Raw genomic sequence first — 22,051 nt, 5'->3', positions numbered from 1 at the left:
AGCTCTGTTCCTTCCCTCTGGGCTGAGTTTTGTGGGGAGGTGGTGCTGAGGCGGGTCCTGACTGCAGCGGAAAGGGATGCACCTGTCCCCTGGGAGTGGGGGTCCGCAGCAGGGTCCTGAGCTGGGAGGGACATTCTGATAGCTTATCCACCTCTGGATGCCAAGAGGCCAGGGACCCTCCACCCCAAGTCCAGCCAGGCCTGGCGCAGCTCCTGCCATCACCCTGTGTCCCTCCTTCCTGGCCCCGCAGCCAGCCCAGTGCCCTCCCGCCTCTACACCGCTCCCCGGCTCCCCACCCACTCTCCTCTATGGGGCAGATGCTGCCCCTAGAGGCTCAATGTCCCCCCGAGAAGATGCCGAGTGCTCGGACCCCCCATGGCAGGCTCTCCAGCACCAGGCCCCTCCACCGACCTCCAGCCAACTGGAAACATCCGAATATGTCAAGAGAATGTGGCGGCAGGCCTGGAGGACAAGATTCATAGCTTGCTTATCTTTGCCTGCCCAGCAGCAAGCCAGGCCCTGGGCCATAAGGCAGGGCCCTGAGGGAGTCAGAGACAAGCCTTGCTCTGCTCCCTGGGAGCTGGGGAAGGAGGCAGCCTAACGCGGGGAACCAAGTAGCCATCCACGGGGTGGGTGGTGGCACAAGGCAGGTAGAGGCTGGCAGACAGCCAAGGAGTGCCCCTGGCTGTGGGTGGGAGGGAAGGACACCTGCTAAATGCCCGTGTCCTTGCCAACCTCAAGCTGGTCCCATCCCAGCCCTCCTGCCACTCCAAAGAAGAGAGGGCACAGGGAGAGGGTAAAGGACCACCACCCCCATGGCAGGGGAGCCGCATCAGTGCAGCACAGGCTCTACTGTGCCCAGAGCCTGAGACCCGACTCTTCCACGGCAGCTCATGGGCACGTACAGTGCCAGCAGGACTAGCCCTGACCAGGCGGTGCCGCTGGGCCCAGCTGCAGGGGACTGGCGTCTCACCCTGCTGAGTCTGGGTGTGCAGGCTGGGCAAGGGACAAGGCCTGATCCCTGAGCCCTGGCAGCCTTCCAGCTGGTGGTCCTGGTTTCTGAGTGGCTACTTACCCCTGGGGCTCCCAGACGCCCTGTGGGGGCTTTCATCCTGTCCTGAGCATTCAGGTCTTTGGGCAGGGCACGCATCCTACGTTTGGCAGTCTAGCTATGCAAGGAGATGCCCCACTGCAAGGCCTCTGAAGAGATGCAAACACAGCAGGAGCTGGTTTCAAATGAGAACTGCAGCGGTGCAGCAGTTCTCTAGGCAGAAAACAGCCATTTCCAATCTGCAATGTTAGCGCCTCAAAAATTCAATTACAGGAGGCTTGGTGATTTTTTTTTTTTAGATTTTCGTAGGTTTGTTAAGCTACCCAAATTTGATCACAGAATCCAATCAGCTGGACACTGAGGACAGACATGAGTGGAGTTTGGGGCGGGCCCACGGGAGTGGGCTTCAGTGGGTCTGAGATGAGCAGCCCTGGGTGCTCAGTGACGGCCTACTTGGCCTCGCCATTCGGTGTGTTAGTCCCACGTACCCCACAGTGCTGCAAAGTTGCACCCAGCAGAGGAAAGGGCGCTGTGGAGAGTTAAGGACTGTGCCCAAGACCTCAAGGGTCCTAAGTGCTGGAGCTGGGACTGGCCACACAGTTTTCTAGTGGCACCTGCCACCCCAGTGGCCTTGGAGGCTGAGAGACTGTAGCAGTTTGTCTGCACCAGCCCTGAGATGATGCCAGCGCCTCTCAGTGCCCTTCAGCCTGGCCTCGAGTGGGTGGGTGGGGAGGCTAGCCCTGCCTGTGGGGTGGCGCTGCCTCAGAAGAGGACCTGCCAGCACTCCGCCCCACCCAGGCAATGGGAGAGGTCTTCTGGGAGCTCCCAAGGGAACAGGGAGCTTGAGACCACTGACAGAGAAGGGGCCCAGAGAGGAGCCCCTGGGTGGGGGTGCTAGAGAGATGACTTCAAGCAGGAGAGAGGCCCTTTGGAGGAGGCGGCTGCCTTTCAGATGCACGCTGCAGGAGGGTGACACGGTGGCAGGTGGCATGGGAGGAGGGTGCTGCTCCAGGGACAGGAAGGAGCAGGTGCACCAGGCACAGGTGGGACGGGTCAGAGCGCTGAGTATGGAGCACAGGCCCCGGGGAGGTACATGGTCCAGGTCTGACGCGAGGAAGCACCCAGTGGCCCCTGAGGCACCGCCAGGCCTTCCTGACTAGGGAGCCCAGAAGGAGAGCGGGTCTGCCTTCCCCAAAGCAGGTCCTGTGGGACACTATCCTGCAGGGGTTCTGCAAAAATAAAAAGCAATCAATGGTAAAAAAAATTTTCTGGCAAACAGGAAGAATGACGCCCCTCCCTGGAAGGAGGTAGGTGACTGAATGCTCTGAGCAGCTCAGCCTGAGGACACTGGAACGCATATCCGGACCTAATCTGATGGGAAGTCAGATAATAATTAGTAATAAATTGTGAGGTCCTGGCAGGCTGATGGAACACCCCAGCCAGAGTCCAGGGTCGCCCTGACTGCGGCCCCCCAGGCCATCTCCCCCCTCGCTCACTGGCAATCAGCACAGTGTGTGTGGGCGGCATCAGGAACCTGGTGAGACCACAGCAGAACTCTCCGGCAACTTCCCCTGGAGAGGGGTATGGGGTGGCATCCCGACTAGGGACAGCTACCGACAGGGCCACATGCACGCCCGGGGGCTGATGTGAGCTCTGGGCTTTGCCTCCATTCTACCGGAGCTGCAGGGGAGAAAAGCCTCATCCCACAAACACGGATCTGTAGGTATCCATGGCGGCTGCATCTGCCGTATTCCCAGGGAGAAACGCTCCTTCAGAACTCTGAGCTAACTAGAGGCCTCCAGTGGAAGGCGAGGCAAAAATCCTAGAGGGCAAAGAAACGTAAGTCTTTTCCTGTCACTGGCTGGGGCTGGGGCACAGGGTCAAAGCCACGAGCCCCAGGAAGGGTTAGAAGTGCCCGCAGGTGATGGTTCAGACACTCCTCACAGAACCGGCTGCCTCCCTACTCAGTAGAAGGCTGTGACCGGGGGCCGCATAGCCTCTCGGGATGGTGGCCAACTCTAGGAGCAGGGCCCGCATCCAGGGATGTAAACAGGGCTGCAGAAATGGAGCATAAAAACAGAGGTGCCTGCTCCCAATGACGGCATCTGCTGTCATGCTGAAGAAAACCCGCTGCCCACAGCCTCCTCTGGCCAGCAGGGCACCCGGCCCACCTGTGGCTTCCACCCTAACTAGAGTTTCCTCAGGGTCTCCTTGAAGGAACATGGGTCCCATCCTGAATTCAGCACTGCAAGGAGCTGGGCCCCCAGGACCCCCAGGCTCACCCGCTTGCCCCATTCTGGTGTGAGTCTAGCTCCGAGGTTGCAAGGTCAAGAGGTAGGCTGCTCCCTGGCTAATCCAGGGCAGGCGCACGAGGGTGGGACCCTGTGCCAGTTGGACCCCTGGTGTGGGTTGACCGGGGGGTGGGGGGGTGAGTGTGCCAGGAGCTGCTCTCACCTGAACCATGTTCAATGGTCACAGGAGGGGCCCAGAGCCACAGCACCAATGCCCCCTTCCTCTGACCTGCTGATGTCCACACCAGTAGCCCAGCTGCTTCTCCGCATGGTGGGCACCCTTCCCACACACCGGCCCCCCACACTGGTGGGCTTCTGTGAGCCGGCCCCGCGTCCACAGCAGGGGGTGTCCTCCGGGGGCTGCCCTGGCACCTCCCAGTCCCCACCGCACACCTTGGCCTGACCGAGCCATCTGTCTGATTTGCTCAAGGGGCTGCCCGGTGACTTGTCTGGAAAGGCATCAGTACTTTAAAAAAGCTTCTCCAGGAGACCTTACTCTGCAGCCAGGTGAGAACTGCTGGGTCAGGTGCTGGCAAGGCCCCACCAGCTTGAACATCCCATGACACCAGGCTCCGGCTATATGCATTGCCCGAGAGCTCCATATATGCCCAGCTCCCCGGCTGAGAGAACCAGGGGGTGGAGGGACGCGGGTTGGGGGGCAGGCGCAGCACCCGGAACCTGGTTCCCGGGGCTCCCTCTCCCCCACACCCTGTGCTGCCTTCTGGGTAACCTATGGAAAGGGAAAAACTTCTCATTATCCTGACAGTTCAGGAAAGTAAACGATTTCCTTGTTCCCAGGTTGAAGTCTAGCCCTCGTCCAGGTAACACAGATTCGGTGTTGTGTGTTGCTTTCTCACCTGCTGGTCCACAAGCCTTCCTCAGTCTCTATGGCTTGGTTCCTTGCTGGCAGCTGCCCCACATGCCTTCGGGTTAGGAGCCGTGGCCTGCTGGTGGCACAGGCTGTTGGCTGTCCTGGCAGGAACACTGCGGGAGGGCGTCTTTGTGCCCTTCCCGGCACATGGGGAGGCACTGCCCTTGAGCCAGCCCTGAGCACAGCTCCTCGGAAAACACGGACCGCACCTCACACCTTTCTCAGCTGACCACCAGGCACCCCGGACCATCACTCAGACGACGGCTGTGGGGCAGGGGGTCCCTGACCAGCAGGAAATATCCTTTAACGGCTGACAGGGAGCCCCACCTGTGTGAATATTTTCTGCTCAGCACAAACGTTTGTCTCAATGTCAAAGCAGGTGGGGCTGAATTCTAAAGCAAGGTCTGGCGACCCACATACGAAAACCCACTTCTCTGTCCCAGATAGCGCCAGCACTGCTGAGCAGGTCACTGGAAACTACTAGTTTACATTTTCCTGGCCTGAAGACAGCCACAGCTGCTTATCCTTGGAAATCATCTGATGCCCATATAATTGCACTAAAGAGCTTTCCACCTGCGGCAGCTTCTAGGTGCCAATGACAGAGTGCACGGAGGCACAGGGCCTGGGGAGGGCAGAGAGGTCCCACCCCCTAGGAGCCTGTAGGCCCTCACAGTCCAGAGCAAGACAGTGGGTGGTTAAGTGTTTTGAGAACCACAAGGCAGCACGACGCGGTGAGAAGGATTATGGTGCACTGGGGTTAGTACAAGAGTCAGGAGTCCATCTTGCGTGGTGCCGCCCCTGTCTTGAGCTAATACAGGAGTCCAGGGTGAATCACGACCAATTGCCCTGTGACCTGCCCTCACTTCGGCCAGGCCTGGGTGAGCACAGTCCTTGCAAAGACCCTTCTTCCTTCTCTGCAGGCCTTTTTGGGGCACCCTCCTGCCTCTTCTGGATGAGAGAACGGGGGTGGAGGGACGCAGGTGAGGGGGGGGCGGATTGCTAATGCCCCAGAAGGCACATGTGATTCCTTCCCTGGACCTGCCATGGTGAGAATTGGTACAAACCCTTTGACCCCTAATGGTCCATTGTTATCTGGTCTCACAAATCCAGGGTGGGGAGAGGGGCCCTGGCCCTGGGCTGAGCTCTATGGGGAGAGAAGAGACCTGCAGCCCCTGCTCACGTGGAATCTCATACTCCGCCGCACGTAAGGCAGGGAGGCAAGCGCATGTCTTAAATGAACAAGGGGATCAGCGGCCCCTTCATTCAGCTGCTCCACTTGACTAGTCATCACCCCAGGACCTTGCACAGTTATTTAACACCTTAACCTTCAGTTCTTTATCTGTAACATGGGTTAATGCCTATTGTAGGGAAAATGAAAGTTGCTGTGGCCAGGATCCTCACCTGACCCTAAACTACTTGGCGATGTAATTGGCCCACTGCTAGGCTAATGCCTGCAGATCCACTGGCAATGAGCCATTATCACTGGTGCTCCTATACAAAGAGCTCCGCCCAGTGCTCCCCTGGAGGCAGGGGGGGGGGGCGGATTGCTAATGCCCCAGAAGACACATGTGATTCCTGCCCTGGACCTGCCATGGTGAGAACTGGTACAAACCCTTTGACCCCTAATGGTCCATTGTTGTTATCTGGTCTCACCAAATCCAGGGTGAACTTGCCAGAGGCAAGCCCCCCAGGGGAGACACCTGTAATGTGCTCAACACAGTGTCTGGACTGCAGTGAGGCCACAGACATCAGCATTATTACCTGGCCATAAAAATGATCTGCATTGAAGGTAGAAAAATCCAAAATCTCTGTAGAGAAAAGTAGAAAGTAACAAGAACAAATCACCAGCAATCCTCCCTCCAGACAACCTCCTCGGTCTGTCTGATGCCAGTAGCAGCGCTTCCCTGCCCGCTGAGCATGCCGCACAGAATAGGGGCTGCCTTGCGTGTTCCAACTCCTTGGCTGTCCAGTGACTAAGAACACTCAAGTAAGAGACCCACTGGGGCCAGGATGGCAGGCGGCAACTCTTGTCACTTGAAAGGCATGTGCCCTGTGGTTTAGGCACACCTGGAACCAGGTTAACACAACTACCTGCTGCCTGTTAGTCACAGGGTCCTAGGAGTCAGTCCTGGAGCCCTGGCCAGCCAAGGCCCCAGGGCCCTACTGAGCAGACAGGCCTGCAGAGCTGAGGACCAGGCTGGCAGAGGTGGCACCTAGGGGAGGCCTGTCTCTAACGGCAGCACCAGAAAAGTAAACTTGGCTGAACATGTTTAAGGGCACAGGCTTGGAGTGAGGTGGTGAGACAGGGGCAGGAGGTAGGGGTTTTTTGGGGCAGCTGTTTCGGCTCCTTGAAGCCCCTTTAGTTCCTCTCCTAGTCCTGGGCACTGTCTGCAAGTAGGACCCTGGCCCATGCCCTGAACACTTCCCTCAGGGGACACCATGGGCAGAGGACAGTCCTCCCTCGTGACCCACCATCCTCAGGGAGCCGGGCGCCCTCAGCTGCGGGGGCTACAAGCCCTGACTCAGAACTGATCAGGAGCAGCTGCTGCTGAAGGCCAGTGAGAATGAGGACGGCGTTGCTGCACCTGCAAGGGGCTGAGGCCCTTCCGATCCCCACTCCAGTCCGGTTTTCTCTTTTCTGTGTCCTCAGGTCACTAGGGAAGACTTCTGGGAGGGCAGGTCCTCAGTTTCAGTGTTAGTTTGGCCACCAACAGGCTGTGTGACTTTGAGCAGGGCCCCTCCCTCCTCTGGGCTCCTGTGAAGAGAAGGGCCTCCACCAGGCAGACCCATGCCCCCCTGCAGAGAAGGCCCACCAGGTCCGGTCACACAGGCGGCACTTGCTCCTGGGCCCGGGGGCTCTTCAGTGAGCTGGCTTTGGGATGGGGAGGAGGAGGAAACACCATGGGAGCACATAAGTGACCCCCACCCTGGATTTGACAATTCAGCAGAACTGATCATTTATGAAGAAGCCTTGGGAGCCAGGCCAGAGGCCAGGACCCCGGAACAGCCGCCTCTGTGTGATGGAGCAGAAAGCTGGCTGTGAGAGTAACTGCATCCAAGCGGGCAGGCAGAGCCCAGACCTACCTCCCGGGATTCAGGACCCAGGGCTTAGACCCGGAGCAGGGAGAAGGAAGAGGGGCAGAGGAAAGGCCTGCTGCCCAACGGCCGAGGGAGTACTTGGGCGCCTCGTCCCCCGGAACCGTCCTTCTTCCATTACTCAGTGTGGAAGCGGCTCCCAGGGGGGCTGTGCCCTGGCCCCCGCCCACCATCGCCTCCCCTGCCCCGTCTGGCTGGAGGCAGGCAGTTCACTGCCCACAGCTCACAGGGACCTCACCAACAGCCAACCGGACCAGCGCAAACAACACCGAGGGCAGGTGGCTTCCAAGGCTCAGCTTCCTGGGCAGCTGTTGCTAAGGAAAACCAGTCTGAAAATAGTGAGGTCCCAGAAATGTCCACATTCAGGAAGGAAGCTGCTTAGGGCGAGCTTGGCCAGAGACAACCGAGCTGGGACTGAGCAGGCCCTGCCCTCGAGTGGGCGAGCACAAAGGTCATGGCTGTGCCTCCCTGACAGCCCCTGGTGCTGACCGCCTGCTGGTCCAGCTCCTTTCAGAGGAGAGGTGCTTCCTCCTGGGCCAGCAAGTTTCATTCCCAGGTTCTTGCAGTTACATTTCTTACTGTAAATTAATAAATTGGTTTTTTATCTTCCAAAATAAATGGAAATGAGAAATTCCAACATGTGATAGTATGATGCGATCATCAAGAAACGGGAGCTGACTGTCCCTAAAAAGCAAAGAGGACTATTTCCAACTGCCAGGTCCTGGTGTCTAGCAGCTGGTGCAAGACAGGAGATACTTGCCTCAGGGCATCTTGGGGGATGGTGTCACAGTAGATAGGAGAGCCACTGTGGGGCCAGGGCAGGAAAAGCCACAGAGATGGAGGGAGTAGGGGCGGGAGGGTAAGAGTGGGGAAGAAAGAAGCTTACCTCAGAGCAAAGTCTGATGGGGGAGGCCCCCTGCCCACCTCGGGCTGTGCCGCCTCTCCACCCCAGTGCTGGGGACCCCACTACTGAGCAGCTGCTTCCTGAGTCTGCAGGGAAATTCCTTGTGGCCCAGGCAATACCAGGTCCCCAGAATCTAGCTGGGCCCGTCCCCTCAACTGCGGAGCCACTTTGTGTCCAGGGACTTCTCCCATAAGTAGTGGGGCTGAGGGAGAAACCTGGATGCACCCAAAGACCCACACGCCATGCAGACTGGGAGGATCCAGCAAAATCGGAAACCGCACAGCCAGGTGAGGTTGAATTACAACCACACAGTCTGCAGAGATGTCTTTGGGCCAAGTTTCCACCCAAGACACATTTCAGATTGGCTCCACAGTGGCCTGGTGGGGGGGTTTCCTTGAATGGGTCACTTTGTGGCTGAGAACTTCCCAGTGCCCCTGTCCTACCGCACCCATGCTGGAAGGGGGAGGCACTGACGGAGCATACAGTGGAGGGCCCACTGGAAAAGAAACAACAGGCAAATAGCAATTATAAGAAAGCTTCCATGCCTTATTAACATCCAAAGGAGTTTTGAGGACCAAGATAAAGAAGGAAATTTCATAACAACAAAAGAAATCAATTCATCAAGATGACACAAACTCCTCAAATGCATGTGCCTCATGACAGAGCCTGAAGGACATGAAGCAAAAAAAGAAAAGGAAAGACAAACTTCAATTATCGTTAGAGATTTCAATACTACTCTCAGCGACTGACAAAGTAGACCAAACAAATAAGGACTTAGAAGAGGTGAATCTTCAAGTATTCTTTTTCAATCAAATTGACCTAATTGACACTTATAGAACACTACAGCCTACAATGGCAGAACGCACATTCTTTTCAACATCATGTGTTGAAATATTCACCAAGACAGCATGTGCTTTGCCATAAAGCAAGTCTCAAATTCAAAATGATAAAACGTATGTTCTCTGGCTATTGCAGAATTAAATCAGAAAGCAGTGACAAAAAGGTGGCTTCAGAATATAAGGAAATTAAGCCAGTAATTCCAAAATAACTCATGGGTCACTTCAAAAACCACAAGGGAAATTGGAAAATATTTTGAAATTAATGATAAAATACATGTCAAAATTTGTGGAATGCAGCTAAAGCAGTGCTTAGAGGGAAATACATAGCTTTAAACGCTTACTATAGAAAACAAGAAGGGTTTAAAATGAATGACCTAAGCTTTTTCTTCTTTAAGAAACTAGAAAAAGAAGAGCATATTATACACAAAGTGAGAAGAAGGAATAAAATGATAAATATAAGCAGAAATTAATGAAGTAGAAAACGGAGCAATGGGAAAAAATTAAACAAAGTTTTAAAAGGTTTTCTTTGAAAAGATCATGAAATTGATACGACTAGCTAGAAAAATTAAGAAATAAAGGAAATCAAATTACTAACAACAGGAATGAAAGAAAGAACATCATTACAGATCTTATTGACATTAGATCCTGTTGGCATTAAAGGGATATTAAAATAATATTATGTAAAATGTTAGGCCAGTAAGCTGACAACTTTGATGAAATGGAAAATTCATGAAAAGAACAAATTATTGAAGATTCCTATTTTTTTAAAATTTTTATTTTGGTATCATTAATATAATCACATGAGAAACATTGTGGTTACTAGATTCCCTTCATTATCGAAGTCCCCACCACGTACCCCATTACAGTCACTGTCTGAAGATTATTTTTTTAAAGCCCTTTATAAGGAAACTGGATTTAAAATTGAAAATTTTTTCCTTAAAGAGAATTCAGTTCCAAATGGCTGCACTGGTGGAGCCTACCAAATATCTAGGGAAGAAATAATACAGTTATATAGTTGACCCTTGAACAACACAGGTTTAAACTGTGTGGGCCCACTCATACATGGATCCTTTTCAATAAAAATATTGGAAAATTTTTTGAGATGTGTAACAATTGGAAAAAGTTTTCAGATGAACTATATGGCCTGGAAATATTGAAAAAATTAAGAAAAAGGTATGTAATGAATGCATAAAATATATGTAGATAATAGTCTATTTTATCATTTACTACCACAAAATCAACAACGGTAGGCTATTAGCATTACAGTTTTGGGGAATCAAAAATTGTGTGCAGATTTTCGACAGTATGGAGGGGTTAGCACCCCTAACCCTCATATTATTCAAGGGTCAGATGTACAAACTGTCAAAAAAATAAAAGAAAAAGAGGAAAAAAATAGAAAAAGAGGCAGTATTACCTCATCTTCGGGGTACCAGTAATACACTGATACCAAAAGCAGATAAAGACATTACAAGAAAAGAAAGCTACAGCCCAAGATCCCTCATGAATAAAGATGCAAAATTCCTTGACAAAATATTAGCTAATAAAATTCAGCTAAAAAGGATAATACATTGTGAACAAGCGGGGTTTATCTCAGAAATGCAAGTTTCGACATTTGAAATTAATACAGCTCATATTAATAGTAAAAAGAAAAAAACATAACTCAATAAATTCTGAAAAAAAGCATTTGACAAAACAATACCCAGTCAAGATAAGAATGCAGAGAACTTGGAAGAAGAACGAGCTTTCTCACCATTATAAAATTCTCTCTATAAAAATTCGACAACAATCTTCATACTTACTGATGGAAAGTTGAACTTTTTCCCATAAGATCAGGAACAAGGAATGCCTGCTCTCACCACTTCTATTCAGTATTACACTGGAGGTCCTAGCCAGTGCAATGAGGCAAGAAAAAGAAATCAAAGGCATATAAATTAAAAAGAAAGAAGTAAAAAAGCCTTCAGTTAAGCAAAACTGAAGGACCAAAACAGCAGCAGACTCACAGACTCCAAGAAGGGACTAACAGTTACCAAAGGGGAGGGGTGGGGAGGAAGGGAGAAGGGGATTGAGGGGTATTATGATTGGTGCACATGGTGTGTGTGCGGGTCATGGGGAGACAGTGTAGCACAGAGAAGACAAGTAGTGACTCTGTGGACCTTACTACACTGATGGACAGTGACTGCAATGGGGTAAGGGTGGGACTTGATAATATGGATGAATGTAGTAACCACAATGTTTTTCATGTGAAACCTTCATAAGAGTGTACATCAATGATACCTTAATAATAATAATAATAATAATAAAGACTTCAGTTACAGATAATGTGATCACATATACAGAAAATCCTAAAGAAACCAAAAAAAAAAGCCACTAGAACTAACAAGTGAATCCAGCAAGATAGTAGAATAAAAGGCCATATACAACAATGAATTGTATTTCTACAACACTAGCAATAAATAACTGGAAAGTAAAATTTTAAAGATACTATTTACAATAGCATCAAAACCAATAAATACTGGCATATAAATTTAATAAATGTGTCCAAGAAAACACATAACTTAGAGAAATTTAAAAAAACATAAATAAATACCATGTTCATGGACTGGAAAATTCAATATTGTTAAAATAACAATTCTCCATAAACTGATTTATAGAGTTAATGCAATCCCAGTCAATATCCCAGCAGACTTCTTGTAGGAACTGACAAGCCAGTTCTAAAATTTATATAGAAATGCAAGGACCACCAATAGCCAAAGCAATTTTAGAAAAGAAAAGAAAAGCTAGAGAACTTATGCTATCTGATGGCAATATTTACTATACAGCTATAATAATCGAAAGATGGTATATTTTGGCATAAGTATAGATTTATAATGGAACTTAATAGAGTTCAGAAACAGACCTGTACATGTGAAATCAACTGATTTTCATCAAATTCATCAAGATGAGTGAATGAGGGAAAAGCTTTATGTTTTTTTAAGAAAATGGTGCTTGAACAATTGAATATCAACATGGAAAAAAAATAATCTTGATAACTGCCTCACACTATATCCAAAATTAATTCAAAATGGATCTTAAACCTAATGTAAAAGCTGAAACTATAAAACACCTAGAAGAAAATGTTATTATCTTGAGGTAACCAAAAATTTCTTAAATCACAAAAAGCACCAACTGTAAAAGAACTGATAAATATACCTAATCAAAATAAAAATCTTATGCTCTTAGAAAGATACCATTAAAAATGCAAAGGTGAACCACAGATGAGAATTTTTTAGAAATACATATTCCTGAAGAAGAGCTTTTACTCAGAATATATGAAGAACTCTTGAAACTCAATAATAAGGCAAATAAACCTTGAAAACACTATGTTGAATGAAAAAAGTCACCTATACTACTGCTTCGTTTCATTAAGTGAAATTTTACAACAAATAAAACTACAGTGCGAAAGGAAGACCAGTAGTTGTCTGGGGCACTGACTGCAAAGAGGCATGGGAGAACATTTTTGGATGATAAAAATATTCTCCATCTTATTTGGAGTGGTGGCCTGTGCATTACCTCATTGAAGCCTCCCAAGTACCATATGAAACACATAGCTAACATTTATTAAGCATTACTTTGTGTCAGACAATATTCTGAGTTACTTGCACATATCAACTTTTTTATTCCTCATCTTATTATTAATCCCACTTTACAGATGAGAAGTAGCTTTGGAAGAGCTACGTAATACAGCATGCACACATCTGGTAAGGGAGAGAGCTAAGTCTGAACCCAAGCTCCTGGCTGAGCTTTTCACTACTCCCCAGTTTCCCGCAATTGCTTTAATGAAGTGGTTCTAAACTGTAATCTCTAGACAAGCATCGTCTGAGAACTTGTTAGAAGTGCAAAACTTGAAGCCCTACCCTGGACCTACTGAATCAGAAGCAACTCTGGGGTGGGACCAACATATAGTAGCCAATCTACTCCACCATATTAACAGACTAAAGAAAAAAACTCTGTATGACAATAATTTCAATCGATGCAGAAAAAGTATTCAACAGAATTCAGTATCCATTCATCATAAAATCTCTCAGCAAACTAGGAATATAATAGAATTTCCTCAACACGACAAGAGATCTGCAAAGAACTTACAGCCAACATCATACTTAATGGTGAAAAATGGAATGCTTTCCCCCTAAGACTGGGAATAAGGCAAGAGTTTGTGTTCTTACCACTTCTATTTAGTACTGTACTGGAGGTTCTAGCTAGTAGAACAAGATAAGAAAAAGAAATTCAAGAAAGTACATCAAAACATATGGCTGTGTATTTGTGCATTTTTATTTCCTCATGTTTTCCTGTTATTTCTGCTTTTCAATTATTCTATAGATGTGAGTCAGGCCTGGCTTTTATCCTCAGAGAATTTACAGTGTTAAATGGTCCAGAGACCGCTAACACTGGAACCCAGGTTGGAGGAGAAGCACATCTAACCTCTCCGTCTCTGTAACCAAAAGTGAGGGCCACACCGAGCGCTCGGGCTTTGCATGAGGCTGATGCCGAGACTGTTTAAACTGGACAGCCTGGTGCCACCTGAAGGATGGTAACAAGTTCTACACGCTAAGAGGTAGGCTCTGCCTCACTTCACCTCTCAGTTCTGCTACCTGTCACTACGTGATAATCTCACTGTGTCTAGTTTCTTCATCTCTAAAATGGGAACAGTAGTATCTACCTCAAGGAAGGGAAAAGAAATTAAAGGAAGTAATGTACATAAAGAGCACAGCACAGTGTCTGGCAGAAAGAAAGTACTCACTAAAAATGACAATGATAATGTCCTTTCAACAAAGCACACATAAGCTTTGAAACATTAAGACCCACGTTTTTCTAAAGAAGGTTCGCATGTCCAATTAATGTGTGAGAGGTGACAGAACAGGACAATGTTGGCACGAAGGGCTAGCTCCACTGACTCTATGCCTCACAATGCTGCTGTCACACCCTAACTTCACGCCCAGCCTGAACCTGCCGAGAATCCACCACAGCCTCGGCATCTGGTGCAGCACAGCACGAGGGTGTAGCTGGCAGATGAGGGCAGGGCCAGGAGCTACGCATGCTCAGGATGCTGCAGGGTGGCCCGGATTCTAGGACGTGCCATTTGGAATGGCAAGGTACTCCATCCCTTTTGAGACAGGTACCAGGGAAAAATAAAGACATCTTTTTCTGTCAACAGTTTCTGCTTCTCAGAGTGCAGGATCTTGGAGGCCACTAGCTGTGCCTAGAAGCCAGCATGCAGCACTGCTGGCTGGCATGGCCCACCTCCTTCTCGCAGGGTGTGGCAGTTCTGTGCAACAAGGGTCGTGGTAGTGTCCCATGTGTTTGCATTACTGCATGGGCACAAATAGCCACATTTCCACCCCCAATGGGACAGATAAGGCAGCCAAGATCCATTGAGGCTATGGTCAAACCATATACACTGGGACTGGGGTGAAAATCTATCCCCTGACCCCCAGCACACAGCACCACTCAGAAATACTTATTGACACCTTGGAGACACAATGATGCAATTTAGCAACTTAGATCTGTTAACCTGGTTCCTTAATCACCTTCACTCCTCTAATACACTGACTGAGAAGCAACTGTGTGCCAGCTACTGTGTGAGATGCTGGAGACACAGGCAGCAGTCCCTAAGGGTCACCAAGTCCCCAGGCCTCTTTCTCTAGCCAACATTGACCCAGAGCTCCAGGTACCAGCACACCCACAGTTCCCGGCACCTCTCCTGCCCCAGGCCGCCTGCTCTGCTGTGTCCTAACTGAATAAGACAGCTCTTCTCTTGACCACGCATGCAACTCTGCCGAGAAGGTGGCCTGAGGATGTCAACCTGGTGGTGACATCTCTGAAGAACTTGCCCTGAAATATATAAAGTTTAACTAGATCTTGTTTGGGGGCTACATTTAAAATTTATTTATTTCCCTCTGCCACACAAAGAAAGAGGAGGTAAAGAAACTGTCGGCTGATGGAGCTAGTGTGACCTGTATGTAGTTCTTGTTCAGAGATGCAGAGTTCAGAGGCCAGGAACATGGGCTGTGATTCTAACTGCCCGAGTTCAAAGGAGCCAGGCTCTGCCAGTACTAGCAGTATGGGTTGGGATGTAACCTTTCTGGTCTTGGTTTTCTCATAGGAAAATGGGAATAAATATAACAGCACCTTGATAAGCTAAGGGACTGACCTACAAGATTTTCAAAATGTAAGTACTTTGGTAGCATGGTATAGAAACAGGGGAAAAAATTGACCTATGAAATAAGAAGAGAGCCCCAAACAGACCCAAGCGTATGTGGAAGTCTGAGAGTTGCCAGAGGTAGTCAAGCAGATCCATGGGGAGAGGGGGACTGACTGTTCAATAAACAGCACTGGGCCAAGTGGTTGGTCATGTGGGGAAAAATGAAATTAACTACATATTTCACAGCCTGTCCAGAAATCAAATCTGGAAGGATTCAGTACCTCATTGTAAACTCTAAAACTTCAAAGGAGAAAATAAAGGAAAATATGCACTCTCCAGACAGAAATATAAGACTGAATTTAAAGTCAACTACATTAAAACTAAAAATTAAAAGTGTCTATTGACCATGTTGTAATGGCATAAGGATATGTATATCAATGGAACAAAACTGAGAATCCAGAAATACACCCTTATATTTATAATTAATTAATTTTCAATAAAGATGTTAAGACAACTGTCAATACATGATGCTGGAACAACAGGCAAAAGGACCAACTCGGACCTTTTCCTCACTCTACATACAGACGTGGAATTGAAATGGATCAGACATCTGAATTTAAAAGCCAAAACTATAAAATTCTTAGATGAAAACATCGAAGTAAATCTTCATAAAGTTGGCTTAGGCAATGGATTCTTAGATATTACACCAAAAACACAAGTGACCAAAAGAAAAAAGAAAGGATAAATTGGACACCATCAAAATTTAAAACTTCTGTGCTATACATGATACCATCAAGAGAGGGAAAGAACCCACAGAAGAAAACATCTGCAAGTCATGTATGTGATAGAAGACTTATATCCAGAACATATAAACTCATACAATAAAAAGACAACTCAAATAAAAAATGGACAAAGGATCTGAAGAGACATTTCTGCAGAAAAGATACATGGTGGCCAACATGAAAAAATGCTCAACATTATTAATTCTCAGGGAAATGCACATCAAAACCACAACAATTAGATACCACTTCACACCTATGTTGGCAATAATAATACCAGAAAATAACAAATAATGACAAGGATATGGAGAAACTGGAGCCCTAATATATTGCTGCTTATGGTAATATAAAATGAAACAGCTGCTGTGAAAACTAGTTTGGCAGATCTTTTAGAAGCTAAACCATATGACCCTGAATCCCACTCCTAGGTATCTATTCAACAGAAACAAAAACATACATCCACACAAAAACTTAAACGCAAATGTTCATGGTACCATTACTCCTAACACCAAAAAGGAGAAATAACTCAAATGCCCAATACAATGTGGTATATCCGCAAAATGGAATAATTATATAGCAATAAAAAGGAATGAAGTACTGGTACATGCTGCAATGTGGATAAACCTTGAAAACATTGTGCTAATTGAAAGAAGCCAGACACAAATGGCTGCATAGTGTCTAATTCCAGATCAGGCAAATCTATAGACAAAAAGTAGACCAGTGGTTGATTAGGGTTGATGGGTGGTTGGTAGAGGGAGGGTAGAGACTGACTGCTAATGAGTATATGGTTTCTTTTAGGAGGAACAAAATACTCTATAATTAGATTTTGGTGATGGTTGTACACCCTGTGAATACACTAAAAAATACTGAATTGTATACTTTTATACGAGTGACTAATATAGTATATGAAGTATGTATCAATAAAGCTATTTGTAAAAAAGTGTTTATACTCATCAAAAGACATCATAAATAGAATGGTATGAAAATGCAAACTAAAAGCTAATAACTGGCAAAGGGTAGGTATCCAGACCACTTAAAAAGATTCTACAGATACAGAAAAGAAGACAAACCACCCAACAGTAAAATGCATTTTGGATAAGAAGAAACATGTTCAACAAAATGCTCCTACTATTTGATATCAGGGAAATGCAAATTAAGATTATACAGAAATACCCTTTTAGGACCACTAGACTTGCTCTACAATGAATATTCCAAGTGTTGGAAAAGGTGAAAATCGAAGGCAAGTCACCTACCGCTAGTGGGAGGGTCAGTCAGTACAACCACTTTGGAAAACAGTGTGGTATTATTTTTCAAAATCCATCATGCATATATCCCATGATCAGACACAGTCCTCCTAGGTATACCCCTGGCAAACTTCTGTACGTGTGTCCTCAGAGATATGTACAATAATGTTCATAGGAGCAAGGTTCATTACTGCTCAACACCAGAAACATACCTAACATCCATCAACAGAAGTATAAATGGTGATACAGTCACACACAAAAATACAGAAGCAGTGGGAATGAATGAACAGCGACACCAACAATATAGATAAATCTTAAAAACACAACGTTGAAAGAGAAAAAGCAAGTAGTAAAAGATGAATAGAGTCTCATTTCTATTTGAGCTAAAAAAAAAAAACCTCATGAGAATAAGAACTCAAGCCAAGGGCCACTGAAGAAAGCTCCAAACTGTGCAACTCACAGGGAGACGCTCCTGCAACGTGGCTCCTGCCGCCTCGGCCAGCAGGGCAGTCAGCCCTGGTCCCCTGCAGAAGGCACTACCCAGGACCAGCACCAGGGGGCATCTCCCTTCCTTCTACGGAGACCCATCTAGTCCGCTCGGAATGCCGCCACGCTTCAGAGCCCCTGCCAAGTTAACAGTCCCCCCTGACGCCCGGGTCCTCTGTTGTTTGGGAGAGGACATGGGGACTGTGATCAGGGGGACAGCCTGGCACTTCCAATTAACAGCAAGTGCAACCAGCCATAATAGATTATCAGCGGGTACCTGCAGCCACTTGTATTGCCAGCTTCTCCTGGCCCTGGGCTCAGGAGGGGTAAGGTGAGAGATAAGTGGGGGAGGCAAAGGTGAAAGCTCACACGCAGAAAACGGCACAGATGTGAGATACTCAGGGCAGTGAGATGCTTCCTGTTACGCTTGGTGAAAGCAGGCAAAGATGAGCAGAAGGGCAGCTCTCTACCAGAAAGAGTTGCTCAGGGTCAGGGTGAGGTGAAAGTGGGCACAGAAATGGCCGCCGAGAAGAAGACAACAAAGTCCAGGGCTGAGGAGACCAGGGAGGGTGCACGGCCAACTCGGGTCAGAGCGGCTGGAGTGGGGGAGTGCAGGTGGGCCACAGACGGCCCCATGTCAGAAGCCCCCCCACCTGGCTCTGGAGCCTCTGCCTCTCAGCGGCACTTGGGAAGGCTAATGGGTGCATTCAGCACAGCCCAGCAAGCCACTGCCAAACTCTCTCCACATCTAATTAGATGCCTCCAGGGCATGGGGGCAGAGTGGCTGTCACAGGTGTGCGACCTGCGCTGTCACACAGGGCCTGAGGTCAGAAGGGCCCCAAGTTTGGTTTAATGCTCAGCTGTCTTTGTCATGAAACTATAGTTATTTAACAAGGGGCCCCACAAGTTATGCAGCAGATCCTGCTGGGTGTTGACAGTTTCAGGACCACTTCTCCAAACTCCACCCACCAAGCAAAGCGGAGCAGTGCCAGGATCCCAAGCAGTTCTCTCTGGTTGGGACGCCAGCCATGCCCGGCATAAAGCAATATTTACAACACTGCCCTTTGGTTTTCTGCACAAGGACAGGAGAAGATGCAGCTGATGAACCACGGAAGGAACTACCAATGATAATGAAACTTGTGGAGAACATCAATCTTTCTGGTCAGTCAAAGGCAAGTTAAAACTAACAAGGCACAATTTTACGCCTGGCCAAAACATACTCTCTCAGAGCGAAGCAGGGCAGGTGGGGGAAGCAGATGTCCACACCCAACCCTGAAAGCATCATGTACCGAGGACATTTCACACAAGGCGATGGGGTGCCAGAGGGATGCAATCACACCCCCTAATTCAGCGACTGCACTTTTGGGAGTTTGTCCCAGAAAGAAACTCGAAAACATTTTCCATACCGCAGATGCTCAGGCAGCAGTTGGGCTCTGGTGACAATCTGGGAAGAATCAGAACGCCTAACAGAAGGGAAAGGCATTCCACAGCCATTATGTGGGAGGGTGCTTATGATGTACAGCCATGTGAAAATGTACTTTTTTTGTATATCAATGATACAAGAAGAATGTTCACATAAAGGAAAAATATTGACTAAAAATAGAGACCTAAAAACAGTGACATGAGGGGTAACAGAGTTAGGAAAACACCATGATCCTGAACATCCAGAATAGTTGCCTCAACAGTAAATAATCATTAAAAACAGTGAGGGCACAGGGTGCAGAGGACTGGCCCAGATGAACCTCAGCTTGGCCGTGAACAAAGTGTGTGTGAGCATTAGAGGGTGGTGAGGGAGTCTGGGGAGGGGATCTCATCAGGCAGGTGGTTAACAAGCTAAGCGTCACGCCCCAGGCGCCCCACACAATACAAACTTCTGCTTCTGATGTAGAAATGTTCCAGGCAGAGGGATGTACCCCGAGGACTGGCGGGCTGTCAGTTCTAGCCTGCCAGGAAAAACATCTGTCCTTTGGCCCGCTCCTACCTACAGCCGCATGGACACTGGGCACGCCAGGCCAGAGCACAGAGGGCTGCCAGGACGGGCCCCAATCCCCGAGTCTGTGGCCTCCTTCCGCCTCACCGCACTGCCAGCCTGAGCAGCTACTCTTTCTGAAGATGCGCATCAAGTGTCATTATTCAACACACACGTCAGAGGGAAGCAGGACATTAAAGGAAATTTCTCTTTGGCAGCTCGAAGCCCATAACTTAATCTTTATTCACAGTGTTCATCTATGTGGTCAGATGCTACTGCTGGTCTGAGCCGACTGACACTTTACAGGAAAACCGAGCGTCAAGGGGATGACTCATTTCCAGAGGGTGGTGCTGCATAATACAGGACGCTCCCCAGAGCAAACCTCTCAGCCCTACGCGGGAGGGTCATGGGGTTCAAGCCTGACCCCATGCAGCCAGAGTCAGGTTGCCCCTTTCTCCACAGTGGCCCAGAGGCCCCTCTCATTTTGCTGGCCACTCTGAGACCTCCCCACACAGCCTCCCAGGGCCTCCCTGGGTTCTGCTACCACTCTGGCCTGTGCCAGGCCCCCTGCAGGGTCACCTTTCTCGGCTTGACAGCTTTCTCTCTCTGCCTGGAGGTGACAGAGATCACTGTGTAATCGACGGAGCCAGGCAAACATTGCTCTGAGTCTGGCCAACCAGCACCACGCTCCATCACCTATTCCTTCCCAGGGGAGGCACCCATGTGGGGATCCCAGGAATGCTAGCTGGGCTCCAGCATGCCCAGCCCTCTGCACTGGAACCCTGTCACCTGCTGTGGACACTGTGGGCCCCATACAGCTGTTGGACCGTTCTTAGCCCACAGTGAATGACTAGCCAGGTTTTCTGTTGAATAGAAAAGACATTCTTCTGCCTTTTCTCACATTTACTGCTCTTCACTCTCTCTCAAAAGCATTGAAACATTTGAAACTTACCCCCTGGAATTTAGCCTTTTTCAATAAGAGATCCTCCCAACTCACCACACTCTACATTTCCCAGGTTCTGCCGCAGAAATTGAGTTTCCGGCCCCGCCCTCTGCGGCCTCCGCTCAGGTCAGGCTGCTTCAGAGCCCAGCAGATTCTCAGTCTAGAGTTTTCCCTGCGGGCCTCCCTGCCCCTGCCCCTCCACCCCGCCACCAGGTGGTTAAGTGCTGCCAGGGCAGGCAGGCTCTCACCGCATTCTGCCTGTCATCCTAGGGAAGTCCCCTCCTCCTTCAGCCTGTTTCCCGTCATATTTGCTACCACTGCTTAAGCCCCCTTACATGTGCCGAGGGCTTCAAACTCCCCCTCATTTCAAGCTCATGGCAGCCTACTCTCGCCAGGACGGGAAAGCTGGGGTGAGCCCCCCCACATGGCCCCTTGGCCTCCTCTCGCTCCAGCGTCTGGTCCTGTACCGTGCACAAGATCCCACGATTGTCTTGGCAGGCTGCCTTATCAAAACCATCCTTCTCAGCCTCTGTGAAAATTACAGCAGTAAAACTTTGCTCACCTGATGGGTATCTACTTGTAAGACAACGTGCAGGCACACAGGCAGCCACACCTATAGTGGGCGGGATCCAGGAAGTGGCGACGATCCTAATGAGCAGCGCCATGTGCCGGGAAGGGCGGGGCTGTCATACATATTACTGCCATCAGGCTGAGCACCAGAGCCAGTTCTCACCACCCCTGTCCTACAGGTAAGAGGACAGAGGCTCTACCAGGTGACACCTCTATGAGGGAATATCTTGCTTCCATGGCTCACACCAAGTAATGGTGACCATCATGAGGCCCGATGTCCTTCCCCTCGGGGGGTGAAGGAAAGATATAAATGGAGTCGGTGATACCCCAAGGCCTCCTTTCCATAAGCCACACACCACCTCCAGAGCCAGCAGAGCTCACGTCCCTTCCTGCCCACCTGTCCTGTCTGATCCAACCCACCAGTGGGGCCCACCCTCACCTCTCACCTGTCATGAGACCCTGACACCTCACTCAAACCGACCTGAGCACCTGTCTGTCCCCAGCTCCCCTCCCCCAGGAAGCTCTTTATACTCCCCCAGGTCACCCAAGAGCCTCAACCTCCCACCTCACAGCTTCCCTGGTCCTTTGCATAGCAGGACTGGAAGTTGCAGGACAGATTCCACCTGCTGCTCCACTCCTAAAAGGGGGAGTTCTGGTGAACCAGGAGACACCCCAGAGGAGAAACAGGAGGCCAAGAATACCAGCTGGAGGGGAAAGCACCAGCCAAGAATGCTCCTGCCTACTCAGCCTCGGGCGGCCCCTCCCTCCACTCGCATGCTGGCGGCTGGGTTCTGGAACAGCAGTTATGCAGAAGTGCTGACGTGTGGGGG

At 49.0% G+C, this 22,051-nt stretch overlaps 1 protein-coding gene across 9 annotated transcripts in view; it reads right to left on the bottom strand.

The window, feature by feature from the left end:
• OSBP2 (oxysterol binding protein 2) overlaps positions 1-22,051 on the bottom strand; it is a 137,794-nt gene that overhangs the window by 35,058 nt on the left and 80,685 nt on the right. The window contains exon 1 of one of the 9 annotated variants that reach the window (XM_036993380.2): positions 21,214-21,247. The exons of the other annotated variants lie outside the window; for them this stretch is intronic. The gene's annotated coding sequence lies outside the window, so the exon portion shown is untranslated. Of the gene's footprint in view, positions 1-21,213; positions 21,248-22,051 lie in introns of those variants that run through there. 9 annotated transcript variants of the gene reach the window in all.

This window comes from Manis javanica, chromosome 15 (genome assembly GCF_040802235.1).
Source record: "Manis javanica isolate MJ-LG chromosome 15, MJ_LKY, whole genome shotgun sequence".
Taxonomy (NCBI): Eukaryota; Metazoa; Chordata; class Mammalia; order Pholidota; family Manidae; genus Manis; species Manis javanica.
This window is presented reverse-complemented; position numbering and strand designations above follow the sequence as displayed.